Source organism: Numida meleagris, chromosome 4, assembly GCF_002078875.1.
Source record: "Numida meleagris isolate 19003 breed g44 Domestic line chromosome 4, NumMel1.0, whole genome shotgun sequence".
NCBI lineage: Eukaryota > Metazoa > Chordata > Aves > Galliformes > Numididae > Numida > Numida meleagris.
In genome coordinates this window covers 25,767,254-25,788,645 of record NC_034412.1, presented here as the reverse complement: position 1 = coordinate 25,788,645, position 21,392 = coordinate 25,767,254, and the positions used below count along the sequence as shown (strand labels likewise).

The 21,392-nt window shown below is 40.0% G+C and overlaps 1 protein-coding gene and 1 long non-coding RNA gene across 2 annotated transcripts in view; both read right to left on the bottom strand.

Moving 5' to 3' along the window:
* Positions 1–21,392, bottom strand: part of PDGFC (platelet derived growth factor C) — a 119,126-nt gene that overhangs the window by 65,693 nt on the left and 32,041 nt on the right. The gene's annotated exons all lie outside the window — the stretch shown is intronic.
* On the bottom strand, positions 1,828–21,181 carry LOC110397311. The gene is made up of 2 exons (XR_002437702.1): positions 11,905–21,181; positions 1,828–10,465 (listed from the first exon to the last, which is right to left on the bottom strand). It is a non-coding gene; the product is annotated as an uncharacterized LOC110397311 (long non-coding RNA).

The window sequence follows — 21,392 nt, the reverse complement described above, 5'->3', positions numbered from 1 at the left end:
CACTGTGAGCAAGAGCAGGAAAACGATCATCCTTCTGTATTCAGCACTGGTGAAGCTGCACCTCAAGTACCGTGTTCAGTTTTGGGCCCCTAACTGCAAGAAGGACATTGAGGCCCTAGAGCATGTCTGAAGAAGGGCAACGAAACTGGTGAGGGGTGTGGAGCACAAATCTTATGAGGAGCAGCTGAGGGAGCTGGGACTGTTTAGTCTGGAGAAGAGAAGGCTCAGGGGATTCCTTATTGCTCTCTACAACTGCCTGAAAGGAGGTTGTGGCGAGATGTGGAGATCAATCTCCTCTCCCACGTAACTTGCAAAAAGACTAGAGGGAATGGCCTCAACTTGCACCAGGGAAGGTTCAGTTTGGATGCTAGGAAAGATTTCTTCTCTGAAAGAGTGGTCAGGCACTGGAACAGACTGCCCAGGGAGGTGGTTGAGGCACTATCCCTAGAAGTGTTCAAGAAAAGTTTAGATGTTGTACTTAGGGACATGATTTAGTGAGGAAATGCTGGTGGTAGTTGGATGGTTAGACTGGATGATCTTGGAAGTCTTTTCCAACCATGGTAATTCTACAATTCTATGAATTATGAAATTAGCTTCTTCCTATGAGATTATTTTAACCACATGGCACAACATGTAATTTTCCTGAGGATGATCAAGCAAGGTTCAGAATCAATTATTAAATCCAGTGTTGCCCTTAGTTAACCTTAGATATAGGTCTTCAGCATGTGTAAGGACATAAAGCATGAAGGCATAAGAGGGTGATGAGTAGAGAAGGATGGGTATGTCATGGTACTACCTTTTTACATAAGGCTAAATCTGTTTATGCACTTCACACACAGTTTCTGACCCAGGTGCTATTTATCCCACCACTGTAGTCCATGTCTATCATCAGGGTTGAGTAAATCATGTACCTCAGAGCCCTTCTCTGCAGTGCAACAGAGAGGTTGCACAGATACGTGGCAACTTAACCATTGCTCCTACAAAAGAGAGGCAATAGATCTTCTGTAAGAAACAGAAGATCCAAGGAACGTTGACTGTTTAGCTGGATCATGTTAAGTTCAGTCTAAATGTTTTCAGTAGTTCTGGTGTTTCAAAGCCATGTACAATAGTGTCATTTTACTCATGTGAACATGTTTAAATCATAATCAGCTTTTAAACTTCAGGGTTACTGTGGGTAAAAGTACATCTAGCTACAGCTAATCAAAACACCATGATCAGCCCTGTTCTTCAGCACTTTACCAGCTCTCTGTTACCAGTTAAATGTTTAACAGACACACACAAATGATAGAAACAAAGCAAAGTTAAGAAAACACCTACTTATCAGTGTTGTTTCTGAGAGCATAATACTCTATGCTATAGTCTCTTAGAAAGACTCTGCATGTGCAAACAAGTTTTCAGCAGTTAGAGTTAGTTATTGAGACACAATACATTGGAACTTATTGTAAATATTACACAAAAATTTCACAGCATATATCCCATGTTACTGAAATGGTTCTTCTCATTGCAAGTGTCATACATCCTTTGCAGCGAGAAGAGTTTTCAAAAAAGCCTTTCAGATGAAGCACCACTTGAAACAAGAAAGGCTGAAGTACAAGGGATGAAGAAAATGATTTCACTTTAAAATAGGACCTCTCTTTTAAACTTAGGAAATACAGAGTTGCTAACAGCTTTCTTTCACGTGGAAGTAACTTTAAGACTCTGGTTTTAGCTCCCATTTCCACCAAGACATTATTTCAGGAGGTAACTATGTGCCTATTAAAGATAATTAGACTAACTCTTTATGGAATGCATCCTGCAGTAAGATACACATGTACACACACACACAAGTAACTCATTTTTAATATATTATTATTAGAATATACAAAGTGGAAGAAATCCCTACATAGAGAACTTTTACCAAAACTATTTAAACACTCTTGAATGAAGAACGTGAGGGATTATGAGTTAACTTGTTGCAGGATTAGGGTGGCCACAGATCACTTGAGCGACTGTACGAGCAAGGAAGTACTGCAGAGTGTGTGTATGGAGTAGTTCTGGGTGGACGGTCGGCAGGGCCTAGGGGTCCTTGGGTGGGGCGGAGCCCAAGGACAGAAGTATCAGGAGGTTAACTGTTGGGCACAGGGGGGGTGGTTGCTGTTTGGCTTTGTTTGTTCAACAAGTTGTAATCACCAACCAGAGGATGGGGCTGGGGTAGCCCCACCAATGGCAGTTTGCCAGGTGTAACTCAGTTTCTATATATGTTGTGAAGTACTCCATTAAAGTTGAAGCTTGCGTACTCATATTGAGATTGTCATGCTTCCCGCACCGTGTAGTGTTCGGCTCTAAATCCCTGGAAAATCCGCGGCAAGTGGCGCCCGAACAGGGACACGAGAGCGGCATGAACGTGAAGTGCGAGCGAACGGGGCGTCCGGCGATCCTGCAATAAGACGTGCCTAGCTCGGAAACCACTGCGGCATCTACCAAAAGGAGCTCCGGAGCACAGTAGTTGGGGGCGCTTGCGACGGCGGCGGGACGCGGAGTTGCAGTGCACCATGGATAGGGAGGTAGTGCAGGGTTTTACTTATTTGCTTTTTACAAAAGCGTGGCTTGGATAATGGTACGCTGAAAGCGATACCGGGACTTGTTTCCTTTGGGGAAGCCTGCGGTTTTTTCCCGCATTGTAGCTCGTATTTTGACGAGGAGGAGTGGCATCGGTACGGTGAGCCCCTATGGAATAGGGTTATTGATGACGATTGGTCGGCAAAGAAACTTATGAAACCGTGGCAGGAGGTGACTGTGCCATTGGCGCCCCCTCCTCCTCCCGACTCAGAGCCCTCCATCGGAGGGGGGAAGGAGGACGAAGATGGCGCAGCAGAAACCCCCCATAAAGTTGCTACAGTTCCTGAAAAAACCTCCTTTCTGCCGCCAGTAACACCGGCGCGAGCAGGAACTGTTCCCCGCCCGGAACCCCTAGCTGAGATCGGTAGGGGGGGGGAAGCGCTGCAGTAACGTGGCATGGCTCGTTAGGAGACGATGGGAGAATTCCCCGAGTGCCGTCAGTACGAGGTGTTAATTGGTCGGCGATTGCGCGAGATGCCGTTGCTGGCCAAGACCTCGAGGCGCTGGGGTTAATAGGGCAAGCTTTCCCAGTACGGTTTGAACTGGGTCCGGGAGGCTTGCAGGGCTTGCAGGGTGAGCATTTTCCCTTAGATAGGACATATTAGCACAATTACGGGCAACAGTAAATGAGACCGGGCTGCATGGGGAGCCATCAAAGCAAATGCTAGCCTACATTCGGGGGAGTTGAGTGCTGGTGCCAGAAGACATAAAGACTATTGTCCGTATGATAATGTCCCAGTCAGAGCAGTTATTGTGGCAAGCTCACTGGCAGCGCCTCTGTGATATGAGCGCTAACGCGCCACGTCCCCAGACAGACCCGTTGTTCGGGGTAACCACGCAACAACTAATGGGGACAGGGTTGTTTGCCACCCCAGCCATGCAAGTTCAAATGGGGCTGGAGGTGCGTGTCGAAAGTATGCAATTAGCAATGCGGGCAATAGGAATGGTTAAGACAACTGCCCCCACTCCATCATATATGTCGTTGAAACAAGGAAGAGAGGAATCTTTCGCCAGCTTTATAGACAAGGTAACGGAGGCAATTAACCAAGGTGACGTCCCCGATTGGATGAAAGGGGCATTACTCTGCCAATGTGCCATGCAAAATTGCAATGCCGCCACGAAAGCCATATTGGTCACCTTGCCTATGGATGCCACTATTGAAATGATGTTAGAGCGTATGAGTCATGTGCCAGTGGGACCATCAGCATTCTTGGTAGAAGCTGTGCAAGAGCTGGGCGATAAGTTGCTGCAAGCACAAACCCAGGTGTTTGCTGCCTTGGTCCTGCTGTCCCCGGCCAGGGATTCCAGAGGGGAGGGCTGTCCAAGGGGTCGGGGATTTATGCAGAGGGAGGGCCATGTTAGAAATGGCTGTAGGGTTAGTGTATGGTGCCAGTGCTGCAACTCCGCGACCAACGACACATCTGTTTGCTGAACGGTGGGAAACGGGGATTCAAGTGTGAAGGGCTGTTGAGCAATGACAACAGTAGCAGCCCCTGCACTGAGCCCGCAGCCGGTGTGCACCATCAACCTCTTGTGACATCCCAACCTGCTCCAATCCCAACGATGGAGCCTCAGCCAACTGTTCCCTCTGCCCCGCCACCAGAGGAAGTATTGGCCTGGACCTGGCAACTGTAGTAGATACAACGCTTACCAAGCCTGCAGCTGTCTCCTCGAATACAGGCTCATCGACACGCCAGTATGGATTGAGCTGTGGCTGTTAAAGAGGGAAAACCTGCAGCAAGCGTCCATGTTGGTCCAGGAACAGCTGGAGAACGGACGTATAAAGCCATCCACTAGCCCATCGATATGGAAAAAAATCTGGAAAATACCAGCTGCTTCATGCAATTGATGGGGACCTTCTTTACTATACACATCCATCCTGATGATAACTCATCCTCTACACGGATCTCCAGACTCTACATGATCCTCAGAACATTAATCCATCTGACAGTTGGCTACGGGGACTGTTCGGGGGCCTGTCCCCCTGGCTAACTACTTTAATCAAAGAGGGGTTACAGCGGGTGCGTGGGGTAAGACGGCTTACGCAGTCAGCCTTGCTCGTACAAAAAGAAAGAGGGGGAATTTTTGCAGGATTAGAGTGGCCACGGATCACTTGAGTGACTGTACGAGCAAGGAAGTACTGCAGAGTGTGTGTATGGAGTAGTTCTGGGTGGACGGTCGGCAGGGCCTAGGGGTCCTTGGGTGGGGCGGAGCCCAAGGACAGAAGTATCAGGAGGTTAACTGTTGGGCACAGGGGGGGTGGTTGCTGTTTGGCTTTGTTTGTTCAACAAGTTGTAATCACCAACCAGAGGATGGGGCTGGGGTAGCCCCACCAATGGCAGTTTGCCAGGTGTAACTCAGTTTCTATATATGTTGTGAAGTACTCCATTAAAGTTGAAGCTTGCGTACTCATATTGAGATTGTCATGCTTCCCGCACCGTGTAGCGTTCGGCTCTAAATCCCTGGAAAATCCACGGCATTAACTGTTGCACAGACAAACCACATGCATTCATATACAGGAATTTACTGAAGAATTGATGAACTAATCTTTAAGATCTTCCATCAATTAATATTTGTTACTTCACAGTTCAGAAGTAACTCTGTAGTCTGTAAAATTTTTGTGTTTTACAAGGCTTACAGATGTACAAGTTTTTTCATTCTGTGATGGACAAGAAGAAGACTTCTAGCATTGGACTTCCTCCTACTCTTTTCAGTTTTTATGGCATATCTAATTATTGCTAAGTGCTCTTCCAGGAGTAATTTCATATCTACTTGTAAGATACAAGGAGTTCATAGCACAAGTGAGAATTAAAAAGAACAACACCACTATCACATTATTATCTCAATTTGAAATTGGCCAAATCTGATGAAGGCTAAAGAGTACATTCTCAGCTCATGGGAATGCAGATTGCCTCTGGAAGCCTTCTCACGTAATAGAACAGGAGAGAAGAAACTGCTTCTGATACCTTTGGAGACAAGCTGCAGATCTAAAGCTAATAAAAATGAAAATCTGCTCATTTTAAGACATTGATGTTAGATATATCAAATGTAAGAGGCATAAATGAAATAAAAAATGCTAAGTCATGTTGAAAGTAATCGTCAGCAGCCTTCGCCTGAACATAGAGCCTTTGACCACAAATCTCTAGCTGCAACCATCCAATCAATTATTTATCCACTGAATAGTCCAGCCTTCAAATCCATAACTCTCCAATGCAGGGATAAAGATGTGGTGTGAGACCACGTCAAAGGCCTTGTTACAAGTCCACGTAGACAACAACAGTTGCTCTTCGTTTGTCCACAGATGCTGTCACTCCATCACAGGAGGCCACCAGATTGGTGGGGCACAATCCGCCCTTGATGAAGCTGTGCTGAGTGTCTCAGATCACCTCTCTATATCACACGTGCCTTAATATAGCTTCCAGGAGGATCTGCTCTGCTTCTCAGGCACAGAGGTGAGACTCACCAGCCTGTACTTTCACAATCCTTCCTTTCTCCCTTTCTTAATGGGAGTGATGTTTTCCTTTTTCCAGTCACTGGGGATTCTGCCTGACAGCCATGAATTTTCAAATACCTGTAGAATCCCCTTGTTATTTTTCATATCCCTTGCCAAGCTCAGTTCCATAAATGAAGATATCCAAGGATATTTCAGACATCTGCTGTATTGATAGGATACTGTGGGAGATTTTCCACAAGGACTGAAAGTTTCCACAAGGGTCTGTGTTTGCACTTTGTCCAGAGTTGCTTATTATCCTTTCTACTTCTAGAGACTAATCTAGGAAAAAGTTAGGCGAAAACTGAATTGAAACAAAGTAACCTTTGTAAAGTAAAAATAGTATAGATTAATAAAGAGGCTGGAAGCACAGTTTTCTTTCTTTATTTTGGCAACTTTTCATATATAACTCCCTCCAACCCCCAACAGTCAGAAAATTGGGTTTCATTCTGTTTGCTAGTACATCCTGCAGACTACAGTAAGCCTGCTTTATCCATTTACAGAATCACTTGCTTTCCTTGCAATAGCCGTTAAAATTCACACTGATAACAAAAACACCCACTCTCAGACACATGCACTATTTCCCCAGCTGCTGACCCTTGGTACAGGACCAGATCCCCATTCATCGCCAGGAGCAAGAAGCCAGCAAATCTGGACTTCTTGCAGCTCAGCCCCAAGTCATTCAGCACAACAGTATTCCCAGATTCAGAGTCATTTCATATTTACCATTAGGATTTCCTGTTCTTGTAATTCCCTTCCCAGTAGTTCTACTGGAAAATAAAGCCACAGAAATATTGAGCAATCCCAATACTTATCAGCACTTCACAGTTAAATACTGCAGGGACTTGTTCAATCCATCTTTTACAGCATTAATACTTACAGTTAGTGTAAGAAGAGGAGAGAAAAACCCACTTCCTCTGTTATAAACTTCATTTTAATAGCATTTATTCGTATTCTGGTTTCAAGTCAGTTGTATCTCCACATTAAAAATCAGGAGTTAGAATAAGAGGTTTACAGACATTCTGTGTAAATACAAATGAAAAAAGCAACTAGTGATAAATACTTGCTGTGCCTATCTACTCACAGAGATAAATCCTGAAAGCTGATGATAGGCATCCGCTTTTCCCAACGGAGCATGTAATTATCTCTTCAGTAGGCTCATATTACCATCCACTCTGGGCTAAAAGACTAGACTTAGATTGTTCACATAAATTCAGTTCTATCAAAGGTGTAAGATATTGTTGTTAAGTCAAATCAAAATGTTAACCTAAAACACTTAGTGACCTCCAAAACTAAAGAACACTCATAAAATTGCTCTTCCATGTGTACTAAACAGTTCAGCATTAAAGTCTATCTTACCATCAAAATACCAGAAATTCATCCTCCTTTTTTCAGTTTTGGGAAAGGGAAGGAAAAAAAAAAAAAGAGGGCAGGGGGACTGAGGCAAGAGGGAACAGAGTTGTTGCAATCTTTTATTGTTATTATTATTAGAAAAATAAATTCCAAGACCTGTTTCATTATTAATACCGAAAGTTTAAATTAGCCATAGTCATTTGATGACACAATCTACTGGAATCCTTCTCATCTGCTCTTGCCTTTTTATTCCATTTACATTACAGATGATAAAGTGGAAATAATCCAAATGTTATGTAAAACAGCGGCAAATGTGCTTCTATCTAAGCCTCCAGTGCTTTTACTCATACAGAGAAAATGCTTATACCGTCAATGTCTATAAGATCAGTTCACTAGGAAAAAAAAGAAAAAAGTCAGTTGCTATGCCTTATTAACAACAGTCAAAAGCAATTCCCAGCCAAACTCAGTTCTTGACCAAAATTTCAGTACCAGCTGGTTATCCAGTTATTTATTTAATGACAAAAATGTACTATTTTGTGCATCATTTTGGTGGTTTTTCCTATGAGTTTCATGCTTCACTGCATTTTTTCATTTTTATCCCTGCATAACTGCACTACGTAAGAGTTGATCAACTCTAAGCCTCTTCAAAGTCTTACCTAAACCTGTAATACACTTATTAAGTAGTTTATAGAAAAAAATTACCAGGTAAATATCAGACTTGAGAATCAGAAGTATTAAACATCAAAGTTTGTGTCCATGTTAAATATGAAAAATGGTATTTGGCCAACACTGAATTAGAAAGTGAACTGATAACAGATTAGGAAATGGTCCTGTTAAACCTAGTATATTTGACAGTTTACATCCAGATAGTAAAAAATTATTCAGATTCTTCCATCCACCCACACACCCTCACACCAAACGTGAAGTGGTACTTTAACTGTCATATTTCTATTGCTATGTAAGGAAAAAAGGAACAAAATCCAACTACAATTAAGTAATTTCATCTCAAAAACCACTGTGGAGTCCTCTTAACAACTTCCTACAAATTTGCCAAATTTTAATTATTAGCCATCACATTTGTTCCCAAGACCAGAGTCCTTGGGATGATGGAAGAAGAAGCCACCAGCAGAAATGATTCTGTCATTTATGTGGAAAATCCCAGATATGCTCATTTCAGGGTAGAGGTCAAAGACCATTTATCTTTGACCAAGTTATGCAAGTGAAGAGAGTTCTACCATCTTATCTCCTGCAGATTAACCCTATTTTCCAAAATAATAAAAAAAACAAACAAAACAAAGAAAAACCAACCCTATGTGGCTTTCCATTCTTATAGCCGATTCATTTAGCTACTTTTATCTCTATATTAAGATAAAAATCTAGACAACAGCAGAATATAGATCAAAAAGGCTTCACTTATAAACAACTCCAAACTATGGCTCATAACAGCACTCCAAAGCTTATTCATTACGTCTTCATTTCAGAAATGCGTTTTTAGACATTTCCCCTACAAGTTCACCTTTCCTCTTTCTGCATAACAATTGCTATGTCTGATGAATCTGAAAACACACAGGAATAAAGTTTGAGAGTTGCAGTAACAGCAGCACAACTGACTTATGCTATCAAGATTATTCAGTTATTATTCATGTGCATGAGTGTTTACTGAGTCTGAATACTTAGTCATTTAATTTCTTTTTCTTTTAATTTCTAGGCATTTCTGCACCAAACAAGAAGGTGCTGTACGTGCATTTTGGGGAGAAAGACGAAAGATTTTGGTACACAGTGAAGCCTACAGAAGGACAGGGTAATGTTCATGCAGTTAGGAAGCTGACAACTAAACTGTAAAGCCTACTCTTGCAGCTGTCTTCATTCTCTTACTAAAGCTGCACAAACTATGAGAAGATCACATCATAATTAACTATTTTGTTTTTACTTCTTTTTTCCTCTATAAAAGACATATAATCAATCACTTCTATGCTGAAGCTTGTATTATACATAATTACTGCTTCATGATCAAACAAAAGAAGTGATACTCAGTCAATTATAATGGCACTTATAGTGTTAACTAATGTGTCACTAGGGGCAAATTATTTGCTGTAGATGTTTCTTACAACAAATGTCATTTCTCTTGTTTGCTTTATTATCTGATAAAGAGATCTTTTTAAAACACTTCCTAGCAGACAAGCTCTTAAACTTACGAGATTAATTATTGTATACTGTTCCCCTCTTATGCACTGCTGCAGTTTCTACTCCCTGGCAGTGGTAACTTTGTAGGACTAACATCGTGCTGTTACCTTCTTTTTTTCCTGTCAGATTATATGTAAATACTCATAATTTTGATAGCATTATATGTAAACACACTTTAAATAAATCTGTATAAAATATCTGAGAGCTTATCCAGTCTAAATGCTATCCCAGTATTTATTCTCACTATTTCTGAGGTCTCTGATTTCTGTAATTGTTCTTGCAACTTACAACTCTCAAAATCTGACACACTAGGAGAGAGCTTCTGCCACCTCCCTGGGGTCTGCTCTCAGAATAACACATTATACATACTGAATAAGTCTACCATGATGTGCTCTTCAGGAGGTATCAGAGCAACTGAATTAGCAGCATTTTCAAAGTTTAAAAAAAAAAATCTTCAGAGCAAAACCTTTTTGAGACTACATCTGTCCTAATTCCATCATAAGTCTAACAAAAATAATAAAAATAAAACTCATGTTTGCATGGCTCACAAATGGAAAGAGTCAGTTTTGTTTCATAGAATCCAACTTACAGTCAGGGAAGTTATTATGAGCACACTTGCCATCTGTACTCAAACCCTAATGGCACAACTAAATTGACTGTATATGGACAGAGATGGTCTCAAAAACATTTGGATTACAAAACAGATAAAACGTAGCAGATGTGTTCATCAGCAGGCAGGCTGGCATTCACTCCACAGCAGCTGAAGCTTCCAAGATTAAGCAGACTGGAGCAACTAATCTGAGCTTGCAAGTCAGAAAAAATCACAAGTTTGTAAGTACCCTAAATACGAGCAGGAAAAAAAAAGAGAAAAAAGAAAAAAATTAAGATGTCTGTCTCTGATAATGGGTGATAAAGAAGGCACTAGACAGAGTCTCAGCCGACCGACCCCCATTTCCCACAGGTGCCCCACTGTGGGGCTTATATTTGCGTAGCTTCTACCAGAGAGGCAAGCACATCTGAGTTTTATCTTATTTTACTAGTTCTGAAGGGAAGAGTTTTTTTAAGAAAAGGATAGAAATAGTGAAACAGTGTTTCCAATAGAAAGACAGAATCTTGGAAGAAGCCCAGTTTTCTTCCACTCTACTTCATTAGGTCATTATGTCATCCTCAGATCAGCAAACTGCCAAATACTTCTGAAGCACACTTCAGGAGTGCCAGATGGCATTTTTCAGAAGGTCTTATAGTCCTATAGTATAGATGGCATTAATAATGTTATTTTCCATATGAAGTCCTACTTCTGACCAATGGAATATTTCCTTCACAAAAAGTCTACGTGTGCAGAGGTCACAAGGCAGACTAGCTTTTGTTTAATAAGCCTCCAGTCTTCAAATGAAATTAATATGTAGTTAGGTGGCAGAAGAGTTAAAAATGAATGCATTCTCTTAAGACTTCAAATGAATCAAAAATAGATCTCAAAGATTTAATACATCCTTACATAGTCTGACCAATTCCAGCTCTGCAAAATTTAAGTTCTTCGCTCATTTAATTTAATGCCTTCTAGTTTTGTATGCTAACACTTCATTCTACCTGCCATATGCAAGCATAATTTTAAGAATGAGCAGCAAAAATTTTACAAAAGATTCTCCACAGGTACTGTCTATAGAAGAACAGAATGTCAAACAGAGTTTAATGACAATTCAGACACCATAGGAGTATGCATGTTGCAGACGTCAGGAAAAAACAGAATGGATGATAATATCCTATGTAAGAGAAGTACTTTTACAATTGTTCTCTTCCCAGTACAAAGGGGAATAATGTATAACCCACCCTGATGTAACTGGAACTGAACTGGTAGAGTGAACACCAGGTGTAAAAGCTGCAGCACTCGATTTTAAATTGCTTTCTCGAATGATCTGGTCAATAGCTCAGGAAAAAAAAAAGTCAGCTAATAATGGTGCTGGCTACTATCACTGCTAAGGATACTGATACCGTGCTGTGTATCTTTGAGAATGAGCGCATAATTTACAGAACTAGGTCCTGAGTGCACCTAAATTATGAAGTCATTAATTAGCAATTGATGTTCCATAAATCCATTATACAAAGAGAGGGCAAGAGAAATGGTGACCACCACCAGCCTGGCTATGAAAGAGTTCCTCTCCTCCTTTCTGCTTCAAGTGGACCAAAAAGTTTTAGTTTAACATTCAAGTTATTATGCTCCCATTGCTGAAAAAGAAAATGGAGTGAGCTTCTTTCAATGTTCCTAATTCTATTTCACTTACCTTTGGGGGCAGACATTTATAGAACAACATAGGCTAACAGTCCTGATCAGAATTAGCCAGCTATCTGGACAACATGAAAATCTCCTCTAACACATGGTCTCCAGAAGGCTGCACAAACAGAGCTGCCATCTCCAAAAGCTGCCACTTGTACATGGAACAGATCGCTTTCAACAGCAGTCAAACATCAGAATCTTTAGAAGCAAATCAGCAATGTAATGTCTCCAGTATAAGATAATGACTATAATGTGACCAAAACACAGACAAAAAACAGTTGGTCCTAAAATATCCAACATTGCTAGAAATGTTTCTCTTATATAAAACATCCAACAATGTCTTTGAAAGGTACTGAAGTAAATTAAGATGAAGGCATGCAGCAGCTGGGGGAAGTCTGGCATTTAGTAGGGGATTCTCACTTGCAGGTCTTATTTCTCTTAAGCCAGCATGAGCAAAGTTCAGTGTAAGTTTTTGTTCTTTGAAGATTATTCTGTGCTCTTAATTTTCATCATTCTGAAATAAGAAAACAATGTTGCAACACGTTGGTATGTTAATGGCAACTTTAATTGTTAGTTATGTGGACTGTAAATTTACAAAATCCCTCAAAATAAACAAACAAAAAACCACATCAATGAGGCACATCTCTCCCTGTATTATTTACAATCTCAGCTCTGACAACACTTATTCATGAGCTTAACGTTAAAAACTGCACTCAGTACCGCAAAGGCCAATGAAATCATACACGAAAATTTATATCTGCAGAAGAAGCTTGCACATAAATGAGAGAATTGCTTTGAATATACTTTTGCTTTAACAGACTTTCTATAGAAACATTTTTTTAATACTTTAGATGACATTTATAAAGGAGTGCCTCAGGTCAGAAATGGTTTCCTTAAGGGTTAATAACTGGTAAGAATTAGAAAATGAAGGGTAAGTATTTTTATTATTACTACCATTTAAATTAAGAAATAAAACAAGAAACAGTACTGGAACCACTGTTACCAGTGCATTAGTGATTTTAGACAGCAGGATAGAAGGGGAACAGCAAAAAAAAACATTAACTGGAACAGTCAACTCTAAAAGAATAAAATATAAAGCCAACAACAAAAGAAAATATGAGAAGCTGAGAATAGAGTTCACAATTTCAACTGATAAAACTGCATCTGAAATAAGCACTGAGGCATACTCAGGAGCAAAGCACAGGTATCACTGTGGAGACCATTTGAAAATATCAGGTCAAACTTCAGCTGTGGACAGAAACACAAGAAATATACCAAGAATGTTGTACCAAAACCAAAAACAGAAATAAGGCAGCTAGGAGGATCCACAGAATTACTGTCAGCCTCTGCCCCACTCCCAGGAAACCAACAGAAATGGTCCTAACAGAAACTGTTCCCAGATACAAGGCAGCAGCAACTTACAGGAGCAACCACATCCTAAGGCGACACTGCTCTTGAGCAATGTCTTCTCTGACAAAATGTGGGCTCTAAAAACAAACAGACAGCAGCCCAGTTCTTTTGCCTGAGCTATGGCAAGGCTCTCAACACTTGCCAACACAGAAGACCATGGCACTTCTCCTTGTGGTCAAGATGAGGAGATGCTGGATGAGCGGATAACAAGGAAGGTGAAAAAACTGACTGGGCCTTCAGGATCAAAAGGTAGAGGCTAGCAAAGAAATTCTATTCAGGATTGATAGTGGTGGAGTATTTTCACCAATAACCTAGGCAGAAAGAAGCAGTGCATCCCAAACTAGTCCAAAGACAAAAAGGAAAGAAGTGTGGACATGCTGGAGGGCATAGCTTCTAGCCAGAGAGGCCTCAGCCATCTATAGGGGCATGCAAAGGGAAATGCAGGGCCTGAAAGACCCAGCCCACAACATTAAAGCAAGCTGAAGGGGAAAGCACCTTAACCTTGAACTTTAGAGTGCTCTGTGTTTTTACCCATGTAACACAAAACCTCGCAGAAACCTTGGTTCAAGCTTTTATAAAATAGAAGTCACAAATCCTTCATTTATAAGATGTGCCATGACAAAACCAGAGAAGAACAATGCAGTTAACTCTGAAAATTAAAGTGAAACAACAGCAATAAGCTATAATTACTATATACACATGGAAAATGTATGTTTACGTATCACTGATGCATGCTAGCAACTATCAAGATTAGGACTGATTTTATTTTGCCCAACTCCTTCCCCAAACCTTGGGAAAGGGGAAAACTTGACTTTCATGTTTTAACAGGAAACCACAAAACCCTCTCTATGGAGTAATTAGTAACTATAGCTGCCCTTCTGATAAGAAAAACAGACGCTGCTTATAATATGTGAATGACAGTTAATCACAGTTTTCTGCATTAACAGGATTATCCTTAAATAGTGGACTCTGCAGTTTTGCACAAACAGGATTTGCAGTAGGATTGAATATTGACAAGATCTGAAAAGGATGAGTCATAGGAAGACAACTTTGAAGTCCACAAATCCAAGACAGCCATTCCCATTTCATGTTATACTATCTCATGAAGCAACATGCATTAGTCATGCAAGATAGTCCACAAAGTTCTACTAAATAGTAATGAAATTGTTAAAAAAGTTACTACTCAAATGCATTGGCTTTGAAATGAACAAATCTGCTTTTACTGAACTGTGTACCAAAGAATAAGAAAGCATATCCATAGAATTTCTCCTTCATGAATTCAGTAATACGTACTGGAATTTTGAACATGATTTTAACAAATCAATCAATAATAAGGTGACATACCAAAGGTATGAAAATTTACAAGAGGGCTGAAGAAAAACGGGCAATGAAAATATAAAATAAAGATCTTTCTTTGCTGATTTGGAGGAGTCAGTGGCAGCTGGGTAAAGTGCTCTAGACTAAACGTACCTAATTAGCCACTGTGCACTGCCAACCAGAAACAGCATCACTCTTTGGGATCCTCTTGTCTCCTATGCTATGCCCAGTGAGCTGGCAGTAAAGCAGATTTATAGAATCAAAACAAGTGTGTATTATTTCTTCCTGACTCTTGTTTTCTTCTGATTATCTTCTGAAAGCTTTGTAATAGAGCCAAACGTAATTCATAGCCAAAGTTAAACAAAATGAACAACAGGAAACTGCAAAGTGTTGGATTTCTTCACAGGGTAGTACTCCGAATGGTAGACAAAACAAACTGGCTTAAGGAGGCAGCTGTAGTAAACTACACTTCATTAAACACATGAAGACTAATTCTGTTCGGCAAGCTTTTGTTAAATTTCTGCTTCCTTAAAATCAAACTGGTCATAAGAAAGAAAAAGTGAGTTGACTTTAAAGGATTAAAGCAGGAAAGCTTCTTTGTTCTACAGACATTCAGTGCATCCATGCTGTTAGCAAAGGTCTGACAGAAGCGACAGGGACTCCAGTTCCTCAGTGCTGCAAAGCAAAGAGCTATTTAAGCTGTCCTGCAGTAGGATGGCCAAAGGCATTCCACGAGCACAGCTTGGAACAAGCTTCTCCAAAACCATACTGTGATCACTGCACCTGGCACCAGCGCTGCAGAAAAAAGCATTTCTACTAAATGTACACTGATGAATGACCAAAAAAACGGACATGCCAACAATTCCATGCAACAGCCAGCACAAGCAGTTCATAAGGACTTTTATTCAATATATGTGCATTTCAAGCAAGAACTTCACACTTCACTACAGTGTTTTAGCAGCTTGCCCACTGCAGGACGCTCTCAAGGACCTTTACTCCTACATTCACTCTGCACAGCACCTTCATTTGCTACCTCAAAAATCAAACCTCTTAAACCAACATATACTTTCAGTCACCTCACGCTCCATTCCAAGAAGCCACCAAAGAGATTCAGTTATGTCTGTATACCTAGCTAGATAAGTGCACCTGCAGAAATGAGCGATGTTTTCTCCTCTCAAGGGCCACACACACTAGTTTAGTCACTTGTAAGGTTAGTGGGAAGCATCCAAAATTCTGCAGACCAGGGCCAGACACACTGGCAGCCAAGAGGACAGCAGGGCTTGTGTCTTTCAGGTTCTCCTGTTTGAACAGCCACAGTCCTCAATGTCACCAGGGGCTACATTCAGTCCACAGGCTTGTCCTGAACTCACTGTAGCCCCTGTCCCTTCCTTCACTGGTATTTAGTTGCCAGTACATGAAAAGGTCCTAAAAAATAACTACAGACTCTAGGCTAAGAAACATTTTTTCTCTTAAAAAAAATAATAAAATCACACACTTTATTTATAGCCTCTTATTTTCAGGCAGACTGCCCTGGATCAGTGTTTATAGTATTTTTAACAAAATGTTGTTTAAAATAAATTATTTAATTCAAAACGTATTAAAAATAAATAACACAGGTTTGCAACCTTCACAGTTTTACTACTGCAGCACCGAGTGATTGGCAGTAATGTTAGGAATGCAGGTGTTCCAGAGTGCAGATGGAAGCAGGGCCCTTCAGAGAGTTCATCTCAAATCCACGCCAAGCTTTGAAGATAAGGGTATTTCTAACCTCCGCTGAAGGGGGGAAGGGGACAGCAAACAATCTTAACTCTTCTCTTTCAAGAAGTGTTTGGCTAATAAGGGTGACGGTCTCCTGTGCAAACTTGGTGTTTGAGCCTGTGTTCAAAGTATTCTCGGGAATACATGGGCTCCTTTTATACAGAACAAAACAGGTCTACTCCAGCACTTCAGCATACAGAACCCCATATTAATTCCTCAGAAGAACAAACTAGTCCATACAGAAAATCCTGCCCCAGAGACTACCAGTTAACACTGTGCAGGGTGAAAATAAAGCCCTCGTAACCCTGCTGAAGAGCTCTCGAATTCTCTTCCTCCACAGAAAAGAACCCCCCAAAACATTCAGTGTCACTGAATATGAACATCTTCCTTACAACCAGTAACAGTGAGCTTGCCATTTCAGATGCATCAAACGTGTGCACCCTAACCACAGCCATGCTTCAGTAGCCCAGGCTGCTGAAGCCTTTCCTCCCACCATGGGCAATAGCTACAACTCACCTATCTCAGCTCCTTCTAATTAGTGGACAGAACAGAACCACTGTCTAAATTTAACAGGGATGGCTGGAGCTGGGAATCATACTTCTAGCCCCAAGAGTGCACTGGGCACAGCCGCATCCTCCAGCCAGAGCCCACAGCTCTCAGATCCCCCAGGAATCTAGGAACAGGACCACTGCCTTCCCTCTCTGCAAGGAGCTGCTGAGCAACAACACTCTTCTCATGAGCTCTTTGAAAGCCTTGCCATGGAATGCCATCCCTTCAGAAAGAAGACTCAAGAAATACGTGTTGCTCCTGCCACCATGTTCTACAGTATACATGAATCAGAGCATTTCAAGGGAAATGAAAGTTAAAAGGATAGCATCAAGTATTGTTTCCCCTCTGTGCCCGCCCTTTTCTAGTCATTTATAGCAAAGAACTGGTGGAACACGGAAGGGGAAAAAAAGGAAAAAGTTCTGTTACAAGACATACGATTAATGAAGATTAGTGCATCTTATTTTATGTTTTTATAACCTATCTGAATGCAGTTTTCAAATTCCTCAGGAATTGTGTGTGGGTGCAAGTTAAAACATATTTATTCCCCTCATATATTCAATCAGCATGATTTGTGATATGCAGGGTTCAGTTTATAAGCTGCAGCCTCACTGCCACTGTATCACTTACCATATATCAGACAAAGAAAGCATTATGCAAAAACCTGAATTTGTATTGCTGAACTTTGTGAGACGAGAAATTCAGAGAATATCTGCAACACACTTAATTCTGAAAGAAAAGCAAACCCACTAGAAAAAGGTGCAGACTCGTTGCCTGGGTCAGGTTCAGTAGCTGAAACATGGCTGTAATGCAGACAAAAGAACAGAAACATGGTACTGTCAAAAGGCTTGGAGTTGTGAACTTCAGGCTATCACATGAGGTTCTCAATACAATGCCTTTTAAACTGCTACCTTCTATATGGAGTTGTTGACCAATCTGCTTGTAGCCCCTTTTGTTATCAGTCACTTTGTTTATTCCTTTTATTTCATCTGCTTTGAAGAAACACCTCCTTAGAAAATGCTATTTCTCCAGTGACAGATGTATTCGCTACCTTTCAGTCACTGTATATTTAAGTGTTAGATTTAAATTTCAAAAGATATTCTTAAATTCTATATATTCTAAAAAGGAAGGAGCCATTCCCAACACTCCAGGATTTACCCTAACTACACACAGCCATTACACACTTCCTAACTTAAAAGGTAGGAAGCAAGGTCGATTTCTTAAACTCAACTGCATCATAATTAAACCTGGTAAGCAATTAAGGGGAAAATATAGGAAAGACAGATTGATTTTATAGTTAGTAAATCACAAGAGAAGACAAAAGATTTTCTTTGAAGTTTGAGGAATGCAAGTGTCACTCCAATTCTGACTTTGATAACTCTTGCTTTGCTGCATGCAGCCATATTTGTCTTACAAGTCATTCTTCGCATATTTAAGCATTTTACTGATAAAGGGTAGGATAACCTGAAATTATTCAAATTAAATTTGAATGGTCCACTGAACCTTTAATGATGTCTAATCTCCTCCTTTCTTGAGAATTAGGATGCATTTTCCAAGAGACCCTTGAAACGACTCTTCAAATGAGCCTAAGAAGCTTCTTAAGTCTCAAAGACATTCGGAACAGGGGAGTAACCAGTTCCAACTTAAAGACAGGAAAGTAATGTAGTGAATAATCCCACTTAGCAAGTTAATGTAAAACCCACAAACCCCTGAGTTGTGAAAATGAAACCCAGTATGCTGTATACATATGAAGTTTGTGTCATTATTTTAAATACTTATTTCACAGAACATTCCCTTGCAATAACATTTTAAAAGATGTTGAGACTCTAGTAATTATTTAAAAAGCTTTCACACTGAAAACCTTGAGAATACTTTTGCTGCCTGCAATGCCAGTCACCACATTCTCTTAGTTCTCATCACAAACTACCTTAATGATAATCGTTAACCATCTTGTTTAAAAATTTCACTTCTGAAAAAATAGAGAAACATTAATTTGTGGAGAGATTTGAATTCACGTATGTGCTTTCACATGTAGTATAAGCAATAAACTAAATTACACATGGCTTTAAAAGCAAAACTAAATGTCTGTACTCCACCAGTTAACAGCTTATAAGACTGAAAAGTACCCGACTAAACAAATCCAATACATACATTTTACTAATTGCCTAATGATATTGCTTCATAACATCCAAGAAGCTCTTATTTTAATGTTCTTGGAGAGGCAAATTAAGAGCAGCATTCCTCAAGAAAGGAGAATACAGCTATTACCCAAGCTTATTTGGGCACTGAGGTAATAAAGCAGCCACACCAGAATTTATTCTAAATGACCACGAACTCCACTGCTCTTAAAAAGAAAGAAAAAAAAGGCAAAAATAGTTGTTGTAAGCATATGCTTTGCAATGGAGTTTTCTACACGGGGAATCTTCACTAGGATACTAACAAACTTCTTTCTTGAAAGCTTCAGCTTACTTAGCAGAAAGTAAGCAGTCTGCATTATACCACAGATAATGCACTCAAAATGTTAATGCACACCCACCCCACCTTAGTGTGTTATGCTAACCACATTACTTAATTCACTTAATAATAAAATTCATTTTTGAAGTATTGTATTTACAATAGCTATAAAAAATAAGTTTTATAAATAATAACAAGTATATATGTTTATGTGTGTACCGATAAAAGTATGTGTGTATATATAATATATAATATAAATAAATCAACATATTCATGTATGTATGTAACTTTAAAACTATTTCTTCTGGTATGAAAAGGGGCTAAGCCCTTCTTAAGCAGATTTTGATGTGCAGCAATTTGTCCTATCATTTTTTAAAAAGGTATTTATACAGAAGGCTAGAATTATTTATCAGAATAAGAATATGAATTGAGATTCCAAACACTTGAGAAATCATTTTAGCTGGCTGGACTATGTCCCATTGTCATTAGTTCCTGTAAGGCAAGATTTCACACAATGTGAATTTCAGGATAATACACTGAACAGCAGTGATTCCAGTGCACCTCACATTTAGTCACTGCTCATGGAGAGAAGACAAACATCAAGCTCTCCCTGCTGCAGTTTTCTTATGAAAAAGACAATGCCTGCTTGCTCAGCTCATTAGTAGTCCCAGCATCATCAGCCAGCGACTACTCCTGAAAGTGCAGTGACCACTATATCAGCTTGATCATGCTATTTTTTTATGAAGATTTGATGTGATTTATCATAAAACAAGGATGAACACTAACAGCACACTACTTTGCATTTTCCAGATAATGTTGAGTGATGTAAGTGTAAATAAACACAAAGCTGTAATTCTTTCTTAGTACTCCAGGAACCAAGGCCTCAACAGCATCTTTTACCAAATCTCTCAAAGGGATGCTCTACTTTCTCTCTAACAGGGTTCTTAATGGGTTTTAAATACCACTCTGAGCTGTGCTTAATAAACATCACATATTTTAGATTTTTCCAACTCTGTTTCCTTTAGGAAGATAAAGGTTAAAACATCTGTCTTAGAACAGATGCCAAGGTTTTTGTAGGATATTGTGTTTTCGAAGCGTAACTGTGTATGTATAAAAAATATTGCCTCATTCTGTATTTCTAAAATTAACACGGAGGTAGAAAGTGAAGTAATTCTGACAGGAATCTGAAGGAAAGAATGTAAACCAGCAGTCTTTCAGATTACACACCCCTGTCCTACTCAGAGGTGTTTAAATTATTATCAGCAGCTTCACTGAAAGCAACAGTTGATAAGAAGAGAAAGTTGATGTATATTCCACCACTTCACACTGAAATAAACACTGTAAGGTCCCTTGACAGTTTTCATCATAAATAGCTCTAGAGATGGACACATAACACAAACAAATATATAGCATTGACAGCTTTTACCATCTCCTTAATATACTTCAAAATTGAAGTTCTGAACAGTGTGCACAGCAAAAGAAAGATGAGTCTTCAGAACAAACATACAAGACAGTACTAGCTTAAAGTTTTCAAGGAGCAAGTGCACACCTTCAGTCAGCTGGTGGTCACCATTTCTATTTCTTCTTAACCAGAGGGAACCCTGAAGTACACTCACGTGACCAACCTCGAATTTCAATGAATGAAGAGCAGTTAAAAAAAAATCAGTGGCAGTGGGAGAGGAAAGCAATCACTTTTAAAGGTCTGGCAAGGCCACAGAAACCACATTGCCCAACATAAGAAACGAGTATCAAAAGTTCACTTCATCAGTCTTCTCCATCTCAGTACCTTCTGGTGGATGTAGCACGGGTCTGTCTAGCTACCATTTCTTCTCACGCTCACCTGAATCATTTTCTCTTTTAGAACTTCAGTCATTTCAATTGTTTTAAGGTTTGTTACGTTTGCCTTGGTCTTTCCAGATCAAGTGAACCGAAGAACAGAATCTGAATTGCCTCCTCATTCAAACATTACATGAAATAAGTTCAGCAGAGCAGTGAACTTTTCCTGTATTT